This window comes from Silene latifolia, chromosome Y (assembly GCF_048544455.1).
Source record: "Silene latifolia isolate original U9 population chromosome Y, ASM4854445v1, whole genome shotgun sequence".
Lineage (NCBI taxonomy): Eukaryota > Viridiplantae > Streptophyta > Magnoliopsida > Caryophyllales > Caryophyllaceae > Silene > Silene latifolia.
The window spans coordinates 98,984,730-99,001,763 of NC_133538.1; the positions used below are offsets into that span (position 1 = coordinate 98,984,730).

The following is a 17,034-nucleotide window of genomic DNA, read 5'->3' on the forward strand; positions in this document are numbered from 1 at the left end:
AGAGTATGGAATGTTATCGTGTTTTATTTGATATTTTTGGGCACGGGTGTACTAAGAATCTGGTATTTGTGAGCTAGTTTTCTAGCATGAATGTGAATGGATGACAATATTTGCTAAAATGGTCAATCATATAAGTTGTGCTCATCTCGTAGTCATTTGAGATATGGAAAGTTGACAAATTTGGTAGAAAGCAATTTGTGCTCATTTGGTAATCATTTGAAATATGGGAAATTGACATATCGGGTAGATAGAGAGTTGTGCTCATTTAGATTGGTAGTCATATGAAATATGAAGAATTTGACAAATTGGGTAAAAAGATAGAATCTCCAAACCTAGAGGTCACCTAGAGCTAGACACGATGATCAAGAAATTATCACACCACACAGAGGTTGAAAAGATGCTCAAATGCACGCCCTCGTTTAGGGTGATTCTAAGTGGTCGATTGATCTACACTAAAGAAAAACGCCCTAAAGTATTTCAAGTTTAATCTACTAGTTAAGGGTAAAAAGAAGAACAATTGACTAATTTATTTGTCATTTAATTGCAAATTGAAAATCTAGAATTCTAACCTTAAGTTAACTCGATTAGGCTGTTGATGACAGTGTTTCGAAATATCTAGGGTTTGAATATCAGGTTCGAATTCCGGGATTTTTGTATGTTAGGTTCGATTTGCGCTCATAATTAAGTGCTGAAACTTACTTGTTTCTTTGAAAATTTCAGGTTGACATCGCTATTTTGAGGTGCTTACCTAAATAAACCCTAGAATTTGGGAATTTTTACACCAAAAAGGCAAATCAACAAAATGGAGTAAGTGAAAATTGTCTCATTCTTTCACACCTCTTGCATTCAATTCTATTGTCTCATTGTGGCGACCTTGGTTAATATATTTTTAGAACCATATACTATACATGTTCACAACTTGTGTACTTTGATTCTTATCATACATGAGTACATGTCAAGATAAAGACACTTAATTTTTGAAGCCATTTTGCGTGCTTTCCCATTGATATGGTTTGCGTCAGTCGGTTACTCATCTTATTTTTCAGGTCGTGTTCATTAAAGGTTATTCGTTACAAAAATAGCCGTTTCAGATCTGGTCGTCTCAGATACATACTTTTTCTGCTACATTTTCTAAATTTTTGATTGTTAAAGCTATATAGACACGTTTTCACACATGAATAATATGTTGTCCAGAGTGCAGTAAATGTTATTAATCTACTATTGATTTGCAATCAAATCAATTTTTATTTTTGTGTGAATGATTATGCTGCATTGGTGATTATATATTTGTATGGATGATCTCTCCATCATTGATCAATTTTCCCTTTGAATGCATATTTAATTTAGAAAAATTATTAAAATGAAGTGCTTGTTTCAGACAGAGTGTATCAAGTTCTTATTTAAATTGCAGAAAAACAATTGAACTGTTTAGTGATTATTAAACAATGATCCTTTGTATTTAACTTGTATATACTTCTCTTTCACCCTGCATCTTGTATATACTTCTCTTTCAGACAGAGTGTATCAAGTTCATTATTTGAATTGCTAAGACTCCTTTATCAAATTGACTTTCTCTTTCACCCTGCAGCTTTTCCCCTTTGTATTTAACTTGTATATACTTCTCTTATCAAGTAAAAAGAAAGGAATGAAGAAAAGAGATTCAGTAATAGACGCAGCTAAGGATTATCGTATCCCACCTGCTGTGATCTTGCTTCAGTGTTATGGACGCCTCGCAGAAGGACTTTCAATGGTAAAACGATACGTCCTTCTTTAACTGCAAGATGTTCTTTTTGCTGTGTGAGTGTGTGTTAAGGCTGAGTTCAGTCAAATTAATTTCCTCTCCCTAGTAGTTACGATATTTAGTGTGTTTCTGTTTGTTGGTATGTGTTAAACTACCTAAATTATTTCTTGACCAAGGCTATTTATTGTAAAAAATGTTCGAATGTTGTGATACATTATCAATCAAAGTCGATTTGTTTTGATCATTCGATTCAAACTGGGATAGCATAACTGCAGTAGAGAGAGTACGAGTATCATATTTTGGACTCTAAGCCAATACAAGGGCTCATTATGTGCATTTACTGTAGTTGATGGTCTCCACTCTCCAGTGAGGCCTATGCAAAATATTCCTTCCCCATAAACATGGGAGGTGATATTTATGTTACTACTTGAACCCATATCTCTCCTGCACTCAACCCAACTCCTATCAAGTATTATTGAACAGAAAATTTGAAATTATATTTGCTCTGTTTACAAATTGCAGATACATATTGAGGATACATATTATTCCTAGCATTTTGTCATAGGTAATTTATGTATTTATTTCCTGGCAGTCCCTTCGCTTCAGCGAGGATACATATTGTTCCTAGCATATTCTCGGAGCTTATTATTTGTCCGGGAATTCCTCGAATTCTTTTTCAAGTTTTTCTTAGATTCATCATGAGGGAAAAAATGTGGCTATATCGAATCCAATTCAACTAGGACAAGTGCGGTGCAGTACCTATTTTTATCCGCTCCACTGTTCTCTCTAATGTTAAAACCGTTTAAGTTTATCGATTAAACCAAAAACTGATCAGTTATGTAGAACATTTTCTGCAGGTCTATTATCTGTTGCATATGGTTAAGCTTAATCTAACCTTTGCACTTATTACACATTTACACCTTTGATCCGATTCGAGAATATGAAACCCTGGTGGTGTTTAATAAGCTTCCCTCCTATTGATTGATCAGTTTTACGATAAATTCTTAGCATATCTTTTAGCTGCTTATCTACTTTTGTTGAATGGTGAGTGATTTTGTTTGTCAAGTTCTTATCTTTTATGGGTATTAACTTGCAAGCATTCTTTATCATTCTCATCGCAGACAAATTTCTAGGGTATGCGAAGTATTTAGTATTCGCTTGCAGGTATGAGTAGACTACCCGTGAATTATCTTCAGTAATGAGAGTATGTTTTTCTTTTGATAATTTAGTACATATGATTATTACATGGATTACATTTGCAACACCATCCATAGTAGGTTCACTCTAATTTAAGGACAGCACGTACAGTTAACAGAAGACAAATCTAGCACCATAGATAAATCAACCAACCTAATTATGGGATTAGCAATACAGATTCTCTGATGTTGGTCTTGGAATGGCCATGTTTAGTCTTGTTGATTAATGGGGTATCTTTTGTTAACTTAAATATGATTTTGGTGCATCATTTTCAGGCTGCTCTCCGCCAAGGAATTGTACCATTCGTCTTCGCCAAGGAGTGTACAATGTTCATCCGATATTCTCAGCACATCGTACTAAGTCTTATCCTTTCTTACTCTTTAGTCTGAAATTTCAGCTAGAGAAGTTTGGGCTACTGAATGTTTAGTGAACATTTAGTATAGATTAGCTTACTAACTAAGACGTTTGCGGGATCATTTATACATTGGATTGTATTTGTAAGTTGTTGGGTTGAATGAGATGTAATGTTGTTTTACCTATGATGCATTAGTGGTTGGTTGGATTCTTGTTGGAGGTTTTAAAGTAGGTCAGTCCAAAACCGACGCAAAAAGCCCTCTTCAACGCAAAAAGCACAACATGAGTAAATATGACCCCTCGATATAGGTCAGTCCAAAACCGACGCAAAAAGCCCTCTTCAACTGACGCAATATGGATTTTTTCTATTAGTGTGTTATTTGTTAATGTCGGCAACAAAGTTATAAGATCGATTATAAGAGTGATTTTTCTGATTTTATTGACATATTTGTGCTTACTCTATGTTTTTTTTCTTTTTAAACCGGTTAACATGACTTTAAAAGTAGAAAATTGATGGAAAGACTCAATTGTAATGACGATATATACCGAGCTCTACATGGACCACAAATGAGTGTTTTTTTCTTCTAAAAATAAAGAAAAGAAGAAAACTGAAAAATTTTCAAAGAAGTTTTTCTTTTTTAAAAAAAATCGAAAATTAAAAATAAGACCCCGTTTTTTTTTTAAAAAGAAATGTCTGGTAAACAAAAAGAGTACTACTAAAACCTTGAATCGTCACTATTAATGCACAACCTTTGGTCTTTTTTTTTTTTTTTTTTTGGGTGAAAACAAACTTTGATATGTTGAGAAACTATTTTTATTGACATCTATCTCTTAGTTTTTTTTTTTTTTTTTTTTGGTGTTGACCATGAGTATTTTCTTCGGGGTACTGAAGGCAATTTAATGGGTTGACCCCTCTCAAGTTTGGCATTTTCATTCGCAAGAGTCAGGAATCGAACCCCTGACCACTTGTTTAAGAGATGAGAGCCCTTACCACTCACACCAGCCAACTTTGGTATATGTCCAAACTCTTAGTGTAGTGTTACGTTAATGCATATGCCTATTCTACTGTCTATGAATTAGTGATGGAAACATTCATTGTGAAATTTATTTACACAAGTTATTTTTGACGTGTCGGTCTTAGAAACAATCCAAAAGATCAATTAAGTGCTCGTTTAGTTCATGCAAGAGTTGAATTCCTATGTTAATTTGCAACTCATGCGATTCTAATTCCTATATACATTTCCCATAGAATGAGAAAAACATATTTGGTTACCTTGGAGGAGTTTGTTTTTCCAAGGAATTAAACTACTACGTTACGTTTGGTAAACAACATTAACTCACGAGATTTTGATTAGTAAATACAAATATATCCTTATATAATATAAATAACATCTTTTTTTAAGGGCAAATGGGTATATTGGGTGGGGGAATGATGGAGGAGTTTCCAATTACATAGGAGGGGCTAGGTAATTAAACTCTTACATCATGTAGGAGTTAGAAACTCCCCCATTTTGCAATTTTTGGGTAACAAACGAGATACAAAAAATGCAATTCATGGGATTTTGGAATTCATGGGATTTTGATGGGTAAATAAACAAGCACTAATTATAATCAAATATCCTAACTACTGTTACTTATTGTCACTATCAAATAAGATAAGTCGCATGTACAAAGAAATTTAAGTTTGACGCAAACAGTTTATAAGTTAGATTAAATTTATGACATGGTTATGATTCGTGAAACAACATAAAATATAGGAATACAAGAATACAAAAAATAAATAATATGCACATTACCCTAATCAAAGGTTTTACGGACTTTATGGTTAGGTTTACGGGTTGGAAATTGGGCAAGGCGAGTTGCCAAAACACGACGTCATGAGGTGTAAAATACGTGTAAGGCCTAGTTGGTCGAATGGACTTTCTAAGAATACAACGTACTTTGCCAAGGGTGAGTTAGGGTAACTTAAATGGCATAATATTGGCTTACGGAGAGCATATACCTTTTTTTTTGTCTGGACCAATATACAAATAATAATGAAGATAAACTTGAAAATCAATAATCAATAAAAGATATCAGAGAAAGGGAAAAAAAATTGTAATACTACAGTTTTCTATATCTTTGGGTACTCTATCGAGTGGGGCTTACTCTGTCGATTAAGTATGTTTTGTTTACGAAACAGTGTTCTGCTGAAGGCACTCGATCGAGTAAGCACTACGCCAAATCTGGCAATCAATAAGGAGCGTATCACAACGGTTTAATGCATTTAATAACGACACTTAGATTACCGTTTTCAAAATATTGGCAGAAACCTAGACCACGCTAATAAGAATAACGGTTTCCGTCGAAAACCGTTCTTATTATAATGTGACAACGGTTGTTTAACAAACCGTTATCAAAAACGTTTAACGGTTTCCAAAAGCTCGTTATAAAATCGCTCTTATCAACGGTTGTTAGACAACCGTTACCAGTTTAAAAAAACGGCATTTCAAAAACCGTTACTAAATCAGCACCAGCAACGGTTTGTGGTACCCGTTGTTATGTTATAGATACGGGTTTCTTGTAACTGTTATCAGAACTTTAATAAATATTCAGTTTGACCAATAATATTCAATTTGACCAAAATAATTCTATAAATATGTCTTCATAGGTCAAAATCTAAATTATCAAACATTTACTCTTTAATTTCTCTCTAAAAAAAATATGTCTGGTGTATCGGAACTACAATCACGTCATCGTTACACACAGCCTTTTACTTGCATTCTCCATAATCTCCCGGTTCGTTATGATGGGAATGGAAAGGGTTTAAACCCTAATTTTGCGTGGTTGACGCAAATGTTTCATGACTCCGGTTTTACTGCGGTTAAAAAACTGTACCCCGTGTCTACAAACAAGCAAGGTTTTGTAAGTTTCGCTTTTATCGAGTTTGACGAAGCCAACTGCCATGATAGTTTTCATCAGGTAAGAACATTAGGGGCTAGATTTGCGGAGAAAGATGCGGGGAAAGACGACTTTTATTCGGATGCTAAACAAAAGGGCCCTTATCTATGGGTTGCGACCTATGTTGGTTATCGTCTGCTGACACATTATAGGAGGCAGCACATTCCTGCAGCCGTGCCTATGTCTTGGGAGAAAGAGGTCATTCCACCAGCTGCGCTGCCCGCTGATGATGAAGAGTCGATCTATGACTTGATCTATGCCGAAATTGGGCATTCATCAGATTCTAATTAAGTCTTTAATTATTATCTGACATTATGAGTTGTATTTTGATTATGGTGGTTATTTGAATAAAAGTTTAATTATTTATATTATTTGTTACTACGTTTTAATCAAGTCCTTACACTCAAATTCAATCCACCAAATAAAATATTATAATGACTAACTTTCTACTTATAATAATAAAAAAGAATGGAAACGACATAATAAGATAATAAGAAATGGAACGGTTATGTCAATAATAAGACAAAATGATAACGGTTCTTTGTTAAGCCGTTATCATATTACATATATCAACAATGGTTATTTTAAACCCGTTGTCATATTACAACAATTAACAACGGTGTTTCTTAAAACCGTTGTAAAAATAGATCCACTGTGAAAACTGAAAAGTTTGTGATTTTAGTTTACCAACTAGCGTATATATAGAGTATTTATTTTTTTAGGGTGTTATTTATAATGAAAAACTAATTAAAGAAGTCATCTTTGCCGTCGTCACCGTCTTTAATCTTTATAGCTTAAAAAAGGTAATCTCATTTTCATAGTACTAGCTTATATATGGGTCGTACTTGGATGATTGATGGTTAAATTGGTGATCCCATTTATAATCATGGAATTACTGAAATTTACAATTTCGTTAGTGAAAATTTTCATCTCCACTCATCAATACCCTGCTCTTGTAATAGATGTGGTAATATTAGGGTTTTGCATATCCCAAATGTCAAAATACACTTAGAAAAATATAGTTTCAGTAGAGATTATAGGTGTTGGATTTTTCATGGAGAATTAGAGGAGGAAGATAGGGAATTTGATGTAGAGGTAAATAATCATACACCTGAAGCTGCTGGTTTAGATATAGGGGATGGGGCATATGATGTGTGTTGTGTAAACAATCGTTCACCTACACCTGAAGTTGTTTTAGGTGAGAAGTTTGCTGAAGATGATGGATTCGATGATTTTGAAGCTACCGGTGATGGGGAAATAAATGCTGATGATTTAATTGAGAAGTTAAGTCAATCTGAAATGCCTTTATTTACTGATTGTAAGAAGTATACCAAATTGTCCGCGGTGGTAAAGTTATATAACTTGAAGGGGGCAAATGGGTGGAGTGATAAGAGTTTTAAGGATCTTCTAGCTTTGATATGTGACATGTTTCCTGACGGTAATGTTCTTCCGAGTCGGACATATGAGGCTAAAAAAATGATTAGAGAATTGGGCATGGAATATGAGAAAATACATGTTTGTCCCAATGACTGCATATTGTACCGTAAAGATTATGAGAAATTATCATATTGTCCGCACTGCTCTGTATGGCGTTATAAGACTAAGGAAGGAATCCCAGCTAAGGGGTTGTGGTATTTTCCAATAATACCAAGATTCATAAGGATTTTATTTGAATAAAGAAGATGCAAGAATATTGACTTGGCATAAAAGTAGAAGGATTGAAGATGGAAAGTTAAGACACCCAGCAGATGGTCAATAGTGGAAAGAGTTTGACGCTAAATATCCCGACTTCGCCAAAGAAGCAAGGAACTTGCGTCTAGCGCTCTCCATAGATGGAATGAACCCTCATAACATGAATACCCAACATAGTACTTGGCCAGTTGTGTTGGCCATCTATAATTTGCCCCCATGGGTTTGCATGAAATGGAAGTTTCTGATGTTGTCTTTGTCGATATCTGGCCCTCGACAACCTGGAAATGACATAGATGTGTATTTGGAACCACTTCTAGACGATCTGAAGATTCCGTGGGAAAGAGGGATACCGATGTTCGATGGTTATAAGAAGGAAAGTTTCAATCTGAGAGCTACGTTATTGTGTATCATAACTGACTTTTCGGGGTACGGCGATCTTTCTGGACATACTGTACATGGTAAAGAGGCTTGCCCATTGTGTGGGGGGGGGGGGGGATGTTGAATTAGAATATTTGAAGCGTTCTCGCAAGCATGTGTACAGGGGAAATCGTCGATGGTTATGCCCTGATCATCATTATCGTAAGCTTCAGAAGGCGTTTAATGGGTGTCCTGAGCAACTTGGGAGTCCTCAGATTTTGAATGGTCATGAAGTGTATGAGAAAGTGAAAGATATTGAGAACGTATGGGAAGAAGGGACCTAAGTTGTCTACTCGTGGTTATTAAAAAAAAAACCATATTTTTTACCAAACTTCCGTACTGGCGTGACCTCCCGGTTAGACATTGCCTAGATTTTATGCACATTGAAAAGAACTTTTGTGATAATATAATCAATACTCTGCTGAATGTCCCGGGTAGTACAAAAGACAACAAGGCAGCTAGGGATGATATGGTTGAGATGGGTATTAGGCCCGAGCTGGCAGCTAAAACAAAAGGAAATCGGACTTTTTTGCCGCCTGCAGCTCATACTATTTCAAAAAAGGAGAAAAATGAGTTTTGCGAATGCTTACATTGTATTAAGTGCCAGAGGGCTATTCATCTAATATTAGAAGCCTTGTTTCGTTGCATGACCTAAAACTTACTGGTTTAAAGTTACATGACTGTCATACATTGATGCAACAACTACTAGCCGTGGTCGTTCATTCCATTCTAACTCCAAAGGTTCGACATGCTATAATTAGAAGTCATAAAGGAAGTAGAGGAGGAGGAGGAGGAGGAGGAGGAGGAGGAGGAGGAGGAGGAGGAGAAAGAGGTAATAATATTTGTCTTATATACATTGTGTTATATGATTTGGAAAATCAGTACGTGTTATATGGACAAGTGTTAATGTACAGAAGGAAGCCGAGGATGACATGACAAGGGAGAAGGAAATGGGAAAGGAGACTGAAGTGGGAGTCGAGGATCGATATCAGGCAGTTGAAGAGGAAGAGGATGCCAGGAAGGCCGTGACACAGGATGAAGTGGAGGTAGTTGATGATCAGATGTTCTTCTCAACACCAAAAAAGGTAATAGCTGCTAGTTTATAATTATTAATATCATACACGTTTTTTACTTAGGCAATTTATTAAAGGTAGTGAATGTATGTGTACTAATTGATTAAAGCTGACGTGAAGGGCGATTGCAAAGTGACTTGTCGTCTGTCCTATTTACAGGGGAAACAGAAAGTTGTTGTTGCCAGGGAATACGTGTTCAATTACGACCGGCTTCAGCAAGTTAAGGTTCATGGTATACCCCTTCGCCACAATTGCAGGAAAGTGGAAGTGTCCCAATTATATAAAGACGAGTATGGGGAAGTAAAAGTATCATTTCCTACTGAGGGGGTCACTTATTTGAAATAAGCCCTAAGCTCTTATGTGCAATAGCTTGACAAACTCATTAATATTGTCATCCCCGAGGTACCTATATTGATGGCGATAGCGAGTCGTTGTTCACTCCATCAAACACATTTATATTCTTAACAAACAACTAGTTAGTGGTTAAGTCGAGGTCGATCCATGGTGTGCTTTGGGTTCTAAGTATATCTATCTCAATTTATGCTAGTGTCACAATTAATTTGGGTTTGTAGTTGTGTTCTAGACTAATGCAAGCAATAAAGTAAAACAAGCAATAAAAGGAAGGATCTAAACAAATGACTAAAAGTGCTAGGATATCATGGGTTCATAGGGGATTTATGGGAGTAAATCATACAAACATGTTCTCAATTACATGCGAGCACTTATTGTTGTGATGGGATCGAGTTGGTATATAAGCTTACAATCCCTAAGAAGGTTTGGGTCCCGGAGCCGAGTTGATTAGATTGTACAACATCTACAAGTCGACTTAATCCTTCCTATCCAACTATATGCATGGTCTAATGAGGCTCAAGTTGGTTTATATGCTTACAAGCCTCATTGAAGAGGTAGGATATGGGTAAAAAAGTGCAAGCATTCATAGGCTCGCATTTCATCAAACATAACATGTGCATAAGTTGAAATCACAACAAGCAAGCAATTTAATTATGAAAACATATTAGATTAAGCATGAATCAATCCCCATGTTTGTTTCCCTTAATTCTCCATTAATCCTAGCTAAAGGACTACTCAGTCATTATCATGGAAAACATGTCATTAATGATGTCAATCATCACAACAAGTATAAACATGATAAGAGGAAGAGGAAATAAACAATAAAAAGTAAAGAGTAAAGAGATTATACCAAACTTAAGATGATCCAAATAATAAAGCAAAGAATAATAGAAGAAAACTTGATTAATTGATGAAGAGTTGTCAGTTCTCCAATAATAACCCAATAATCTTCAATTACCCAATAATAATAAACTTGATCAATGAATAATGAAAGATTAATGTGTAATTTTGTGGAATGATTAAAGGATAATCTATTCTAATCTACTCCTAATCTAATCTAAGAGAGATTGATTTATTCTAAGGGATCTTGATCTAAGTTAAGAGAGTGTACCTCCCTTGATTTTTACAAATGGAGTATATATAGTTGTACATCCTTAGCTTAAGTAAGGATAGATTAGTAAATAACAATTCTATGTTTTAAAGTGGGGAAATGCAAGTCTTGCGAGGAGAAGAGCGAATTGGACTGCTGCTTCTACCACGTTCCGCTCGGGCAGAGGGGAAGACGCTCGGATCATACCCTGGCAACCCGCTCGTCTTGTTGTCAGGACGCTCGGATCATGCCCTGGCAACCCGCTTGTCTTGTTGTCGAGACGCTCGGATCATGCCCTGGCAACCCTCTCGTCTTGTGCATAGGACGCACGGATCGTTGCATAGTGCTCCATCCTCTTGCTTCATGCCCTTTAATCTACATATACTTCCTTATTCTTGTTTCGTCGGTCATCGTTCTTGCCTCCTCTTCATACTAGTCCATCTAAGATCGTCAACAAGCTTTCGAATATGCATGGGAGACGGGAATTCCACCTCATTATCTTCTTTTCTATAAAACATATAAAATGCGCTAGGAAAGCAAAATAGGAAGGGATTGATGGATAAAATGGCCATAAAATGTTACAATAGTATGCAAAATAGGCTCAATTAGGGGACTAAATGTGCGCAATTAAGAGTTACATCAAACATCCCCAAACCGAACCTTTACTTGTCCCGAGTAAAGAGGTGACTAAAACTAGACCTTCATTTAAACTATGCTAATAATATAACCGATGTGAGACAATTAGCGGGCCTCACTCCGCCCCTTCAACTCACAACAAGACAACCATGAGGTAGGATGCCTTCTTGCAAGGCAAGGTGAGGCTTGCCAAAATGGCGATACATCCAAGCATTAAGAACACAAAACAAGTAATGGATGCATCTACAAAAGAATAGCCACTTTTCTCATCTAAGTGGCGGAAATCATCTAAAGGGGGAGCAATTTAAGGGTACACACTCCATCATACATATCATTTATCTAAGCTACTAAGTCTCAGAGGATACCAACAAATCACCTCCAAGTTGTGTCAAACTAGGGTACCTTTATCCACAATTGCTAAATGCTTTCGTCAAGAGCAAGCTCCCTATGGTGTTAGAAACACTGTAGGATCGTGGAATTCCCTGTCTTGCCTAGGCAAGAAGAAGGGTCGTCCCCTCTGCGCCATGCAACAAATAAGATCAATGGATAAAAGGGATCAAGATGTTTTTGAGTTTCACATTGGTAGTTGCTTTTTGATTTGTATTCCCCCCCCCCTCCCAATTTCTTGTGGCATTGGACTTTTTGAGAACATTTCTTTGCCATTTTTGATGTTTGGCAATTTCATACTTGGCAAAATTTTCAATATTTGCATTTTTTTTTTGGACATTTTCAAAGTAACCCCATTTTGTAGCAAGAGTACTTTTATTGAAGCATAGAAGAATATTTTTGCTCCTCTTTTCATTGATGTAATTTGCAAACTTTTGACATTGATAACTTGGACTCAATTTGGTGATTGTTGTGCCCATTCCCTTTTTTTTTGACAAAAATTGATGATAGAAGTGAAAGAACAGTTGCATGGCTTCAAAGGTTATCTTGAAATAAAAGATATCCAAGGAGTTATCACACCACAAGGTACTCTTGACTAGGCCTTAGTCCATGGGTCAAAAGATACTAGTATGACACATCCTAGGGTATCTTGAGGGTATTCTTGTAACACCCCACGGTAATTGAAGAGGTCCGGTGATAGGCTTAAATGACTAGTGCTTAAAGAGATTGGAAGTATTACTCATATCAACAAAGTGAACTTTCATTTATGGTCATCCATACGAAAGAACTCCAAAGTTAAGCGTACTTGACTGGGAGTAGTCTTAGGATGGGTGACCTCCTGGGAAGGTTTCCGGGATGCGCATGAGTGAGGACAAAATGCGCTGTAAAGGACCCGTGTCGATCTGTGGGCCATGTACACAGCCTGGTGAGCTATCATAAGTAACCGCTCCCGACCCGGTTTGGGCCGAGGTGTTATAAGTGGTATCAGAGCAACCCTGCGACTGTGTGGTGATCGGAGGCAGTTGTTATACGCTCCTGGAGGAAGTGGTTATACGCTCCATTGTGATGACACACCTAGCAGGGGAGGATTCTGGGTTAGCGGTTATGCTCCCAGGCGCAACGAGGACGTTGCGTTCTTCAAGTCGGGGTGACTGTAACACCCCACAGTAATTGAAGAGGTCCAGTGATAGGCTTAAATGACTAGTGCTTAAAGAGATTGGAAGTACTACTCATATCAACAAAGTGCACTTTCATTTATGGTCATCCATGTGAAAGAACTCCAAAGTTAAGCGTGCTTGACTGGGAGTAGTCTTAGGATGGGTGACCTCCTGGGAAGGTATCTGGGATGCACATGAGTGAGGAGAAAATGCGCTGTAAAGGACCCATGTTGATCTGTGGGCCATGTACACAGCCTGGTGAGCTATCATAAGTAACCGCACCCGACCCGGTTTGGGCCGGGGTGTTACAAGTGGTATCAGAGTAACCCTGCGATCGTGTGGTGATCGGAGGTAGTTGTTATACGCTCCTGGAGGCAGTGGTTATACGCTCCATTGTGATCACACACCTAGCGGGGGAGGATTCTGGGTTAGCGGTTATGCTCCCAGGCGCAACGAAGACATTGCGTTCTTCAAGTGGGGATGACTGTAACACCTAACGGTAATTGAAGAGGTCCAGTGATAGGCTTAAATGACTAGTGCTTAAAGAGATTGGAAGTACTACTCATATTAACAAAGTGCACTTTTATTTATGGCCATCCATGCGAAAGAACTCCAAAGTTAAGCGTGCTTGACTGGGAGTAGTTTTAGGATGGGTGACCTCCTGGGAAGGTTTCCGAGATGCGCATGAGTGAGGACAAAATGCGCTGTAAAGGACCCGTGTTGATCTGTGGGCCATGTACACAGCCTGGTGAGCTATCATAAGTAACCGCTCTCGACCCGGTTTGGGCCGGGGTGTTACAATTCTAGCAAACAAAGTCTCAAGGAGAAAAATTATCTACAAGGGCCTTATATACACTTGTCAAGCTTTCCAAATAGGCATTTTCACAAACATTCTAACCATGTAACTACATGCCATGATGCAACTAACATATATACAACTCTAATGCATGTGCTTCTATCAACTATTATGCCATATAAAATAAATGCAACTTCTAACAACACATAGGTACACAAACCGCAACAACAAAATACACCACATCCTCCTTGACATGTAAGCCCATCCCCCTCATATGAGTAATGAAAAGAAATGGAAGGGAAATAGGGATTAGAGTGATCATACAAAGCGGTCTTCACATTCTCTTGATAATGCCTCAAATGTAGTGTTGTATCTATCTGAGAAGAGAACAAAAACACAAGTATATACAATTCTACACTACTAAATTAAGGAACATGTTTTTGGTTTTTGAAATTTTCAAATTTTTATGGATTTTGTTTTTATGAAATTAAAAGACATATTTTTGAGTTTTTTCAAAAAATTTCAATTTTTATGCATTTTGGAATATAAATTCCCGTTTCCCACTTTATTTTGAATATTGTCCCCAATGTACATGTAGGAGTAGGAATGAAAAAGAAATACATATTTTTGAATTTTTGATTTTATGAAAATTGAAGAACAAATGCAATTATATGAATAAATGAATGCTCTAAATAAATGCAATTCTATATGACATATATAACAAATGAATGCAATCTAAACTATATTATATAATGCGTGCTAAATGCTTAAGTCACCTATGATCAAACCTCCCCAAACCGATTTAATCACTATTTCTAGTGTAGAAATGAATAGGTTTGGTCATTTGTGAAAACAACTAATTGTATGAAATATATCACAATGCAAACTAATATATTTATGTTACAATGCAATTATACTATATGAACTAACTAAAGCAAAATGGAATATAATACAAATGTAACTAAATGCAAGATAATTGAAAATGCGATACAATATGAGAGAAAGGAAAAGAAAGAATATCTTACAATTAGAGGTGGTGTGGTAGACACCTCTTGCCATCTCACTCGTCATCATCATCATCATTGCGGCATCCACGCCCGCTAGAACCTCCTTGGTCATACTCTCCTCCTTGGCCAAAGAATCCTCCACCTTGGCCGCCAAAGTTCCCGTCTTGGTTCCCTTGATTGGAGAACAAAAGGTGCGGTTGAGCCCAAGATGGGTGAGGGCCTATAGGGTTGATATACCCTTGTTGAGCCATGTTTTAATAGGAGGGGTATTGCACCAAGTAGTTGTCAACCCTCCCATCATAAACTCCAAGATCGACACGTTGCATTAGCTTCATCAAATCATTGATGTTTGGAGCTCTTGGATCTTGGGGAGTGAATGGAACATGTGGTGTCGGGTAGGGTGGAATGGGTACATAGTATGGTGGTGCATTACCCTGCCCCGGCAACTAACGAGGTTGACGAGGTGCTTCTTCTCTTTGTGGTGGGTTGGGGTGGATCTCGATATCGAGGAGGTAGCTCAGTGTAGGTGAGTACCGACTCAACCGTGGCTCGGTAGGTGGTACGCTCCACCCCATGAGGATAATTGAAGAGCATCCCTTCGTAAACCACTCCACACTCCCGGTTTGTGTGTAGGTGCACCACCGGTGGTGGTTGAAGATAGCATATTCATCAATAAAAGTGCTCCCTTGGAGCTTCTCATAGGCCCCATGAAGGTTAAACCCGAGGCAAAGGTCATTGGCCAACATTGTGATTAGGCCTCCCATCACAAAGGACTTAATCCCTTAAGCATAATCAAAGAGCCTTGTAAGCATCTTAAGGGGCGTGTTGAAATTGTAAGCCCTTGTCCCTTGAACATTTAAGTAGGACTCTAAGAAGGTCAAGTCAAGAAGGGTGCACCTATCTTATTCTAGCCTTCCATTGATGGTGTCGGCTATGAAGCGCTCGGCGATCCGAATAACCGGATGTTGGATGGCAAAGGTATAGCATTGTTTCAAGGCAAAGAGTTCCCTCCCCGAAATGGCTCTCCAAATGTGGTTAACATTGAAGTCGGAGGGTTTATCGGTGTTGTCATTTGGCACTATAAGACCAAAAATGTTTGCAAATTGGTCCAAGATTAACCTATGGTCTTGATTACAAAGTCGGAACTCCATAGAAACACTTCTTCGTGTATTAGTGACGATTCGGAGACTACACAAAAACTCGAGGGTAAGACTAAGGTAAGTATCTTCATGGGCATAGAATAGCTTCCCGAGACCCAAACCATCCAAGAACATTTCAGTTTGATACCTTATATACCGAGAACTTCTAAAATAGCGGTATCAATAAATTGAGTGGGCTCGTAACGCTTACCTAGCAAATGAACGAATTTTTGGCGGTGTTCATCGCAAGTAAAGATTACCTCGGGGAAGTATTGAAGTTGTTAAACACCTTGTATCATCACATTGCGATGGCCCCTTGTCTCCCCTGGAGTCGATGAAGAGGCACCCTTGCGCTTCTTAGGTGCGGCCTCGGCGGATTTCTTGCCCTTGCCTCTTAGGTTCATCATTTTTGGTTGAAAATTTAGGGTTTTGGGTTGATTTTTGTGATGGGGATTTTTGAGAAATGATGATGTGAGATTTTTAGGAGATAAGATAAGGAAAATGAGGGATGGTAGGGGTGTTTATAAAGGAAAACGGGTGGGAGTCGAGCAGATAAAGGCTAGGCTCGGGCGGATAGATCGAGAACCCGACTGAAAACCGAGGCAATCCGAGTGACTCGTGCTCGAGACGAGCGTCTTGATGCTGCAATCCGAGCATCTTGCCGAGAGGACGCGCGGATTCATAGACAGGGAGCCTGGATGTTTTATGACCGGCTGAGGACGACCGTATCCCGGTAGAGACAAGCGTCTCTTCTGGGACGAGCGGATTCTTGAGAATCCGAGCGGATTCTCACACAGTACAGAAATGTTTCAAAGGCTACGCTCAGGACGAGCGTCCCATGGCCAGTACGAGCGTCTTCTTACTGAGACGAGCGTCTCCTGAGCAATCCGAGCGGATTGTAGGTCAGTGCTGAATTATGCTTTTGGCAAGGCTCAGAACGAGTGTCTCATGGTCGGGACGAGCGTTTTGTGTCATTCTTCGTCAATCCCTTGTTCCTTTCATTCACAATATTTCCCTTGCACCCTTTTGTGATTCTTTCTTATCTTTTTCTGAAAAT

At 38.0% G+C, this 17,034-nt stretch overlaps 1 long non-coding RNA gene across 2 annotated transcripts; it reads left to right on the forward strand.

The window, feature by feature from the left end:
• The first annotated feature begins 537 nt into the window (after window positions 1-537).
• LOC141633663 (uncharacterized) lies at window positions 538-3,505 on the forward strand. Of its 2 annotated transcripts, none has more exons than XR_012538435.1 (4): window positions 538-633; window positions 721-807; window positions 1,589-1,750; window positions 3,214-3,505. It is a non-coding gene; the product is annotated as an uncharacterized LOC141633663 (long non-coding RNA). The 2 variants fall into 2 exon arrangements; XR_012538434.1 differs by having other exon boundaries at window positions 1,633-1,750.
• The last annotated feature ends 13,529 nt before the right edge of the window (window positions 3,506-17,034 follow it).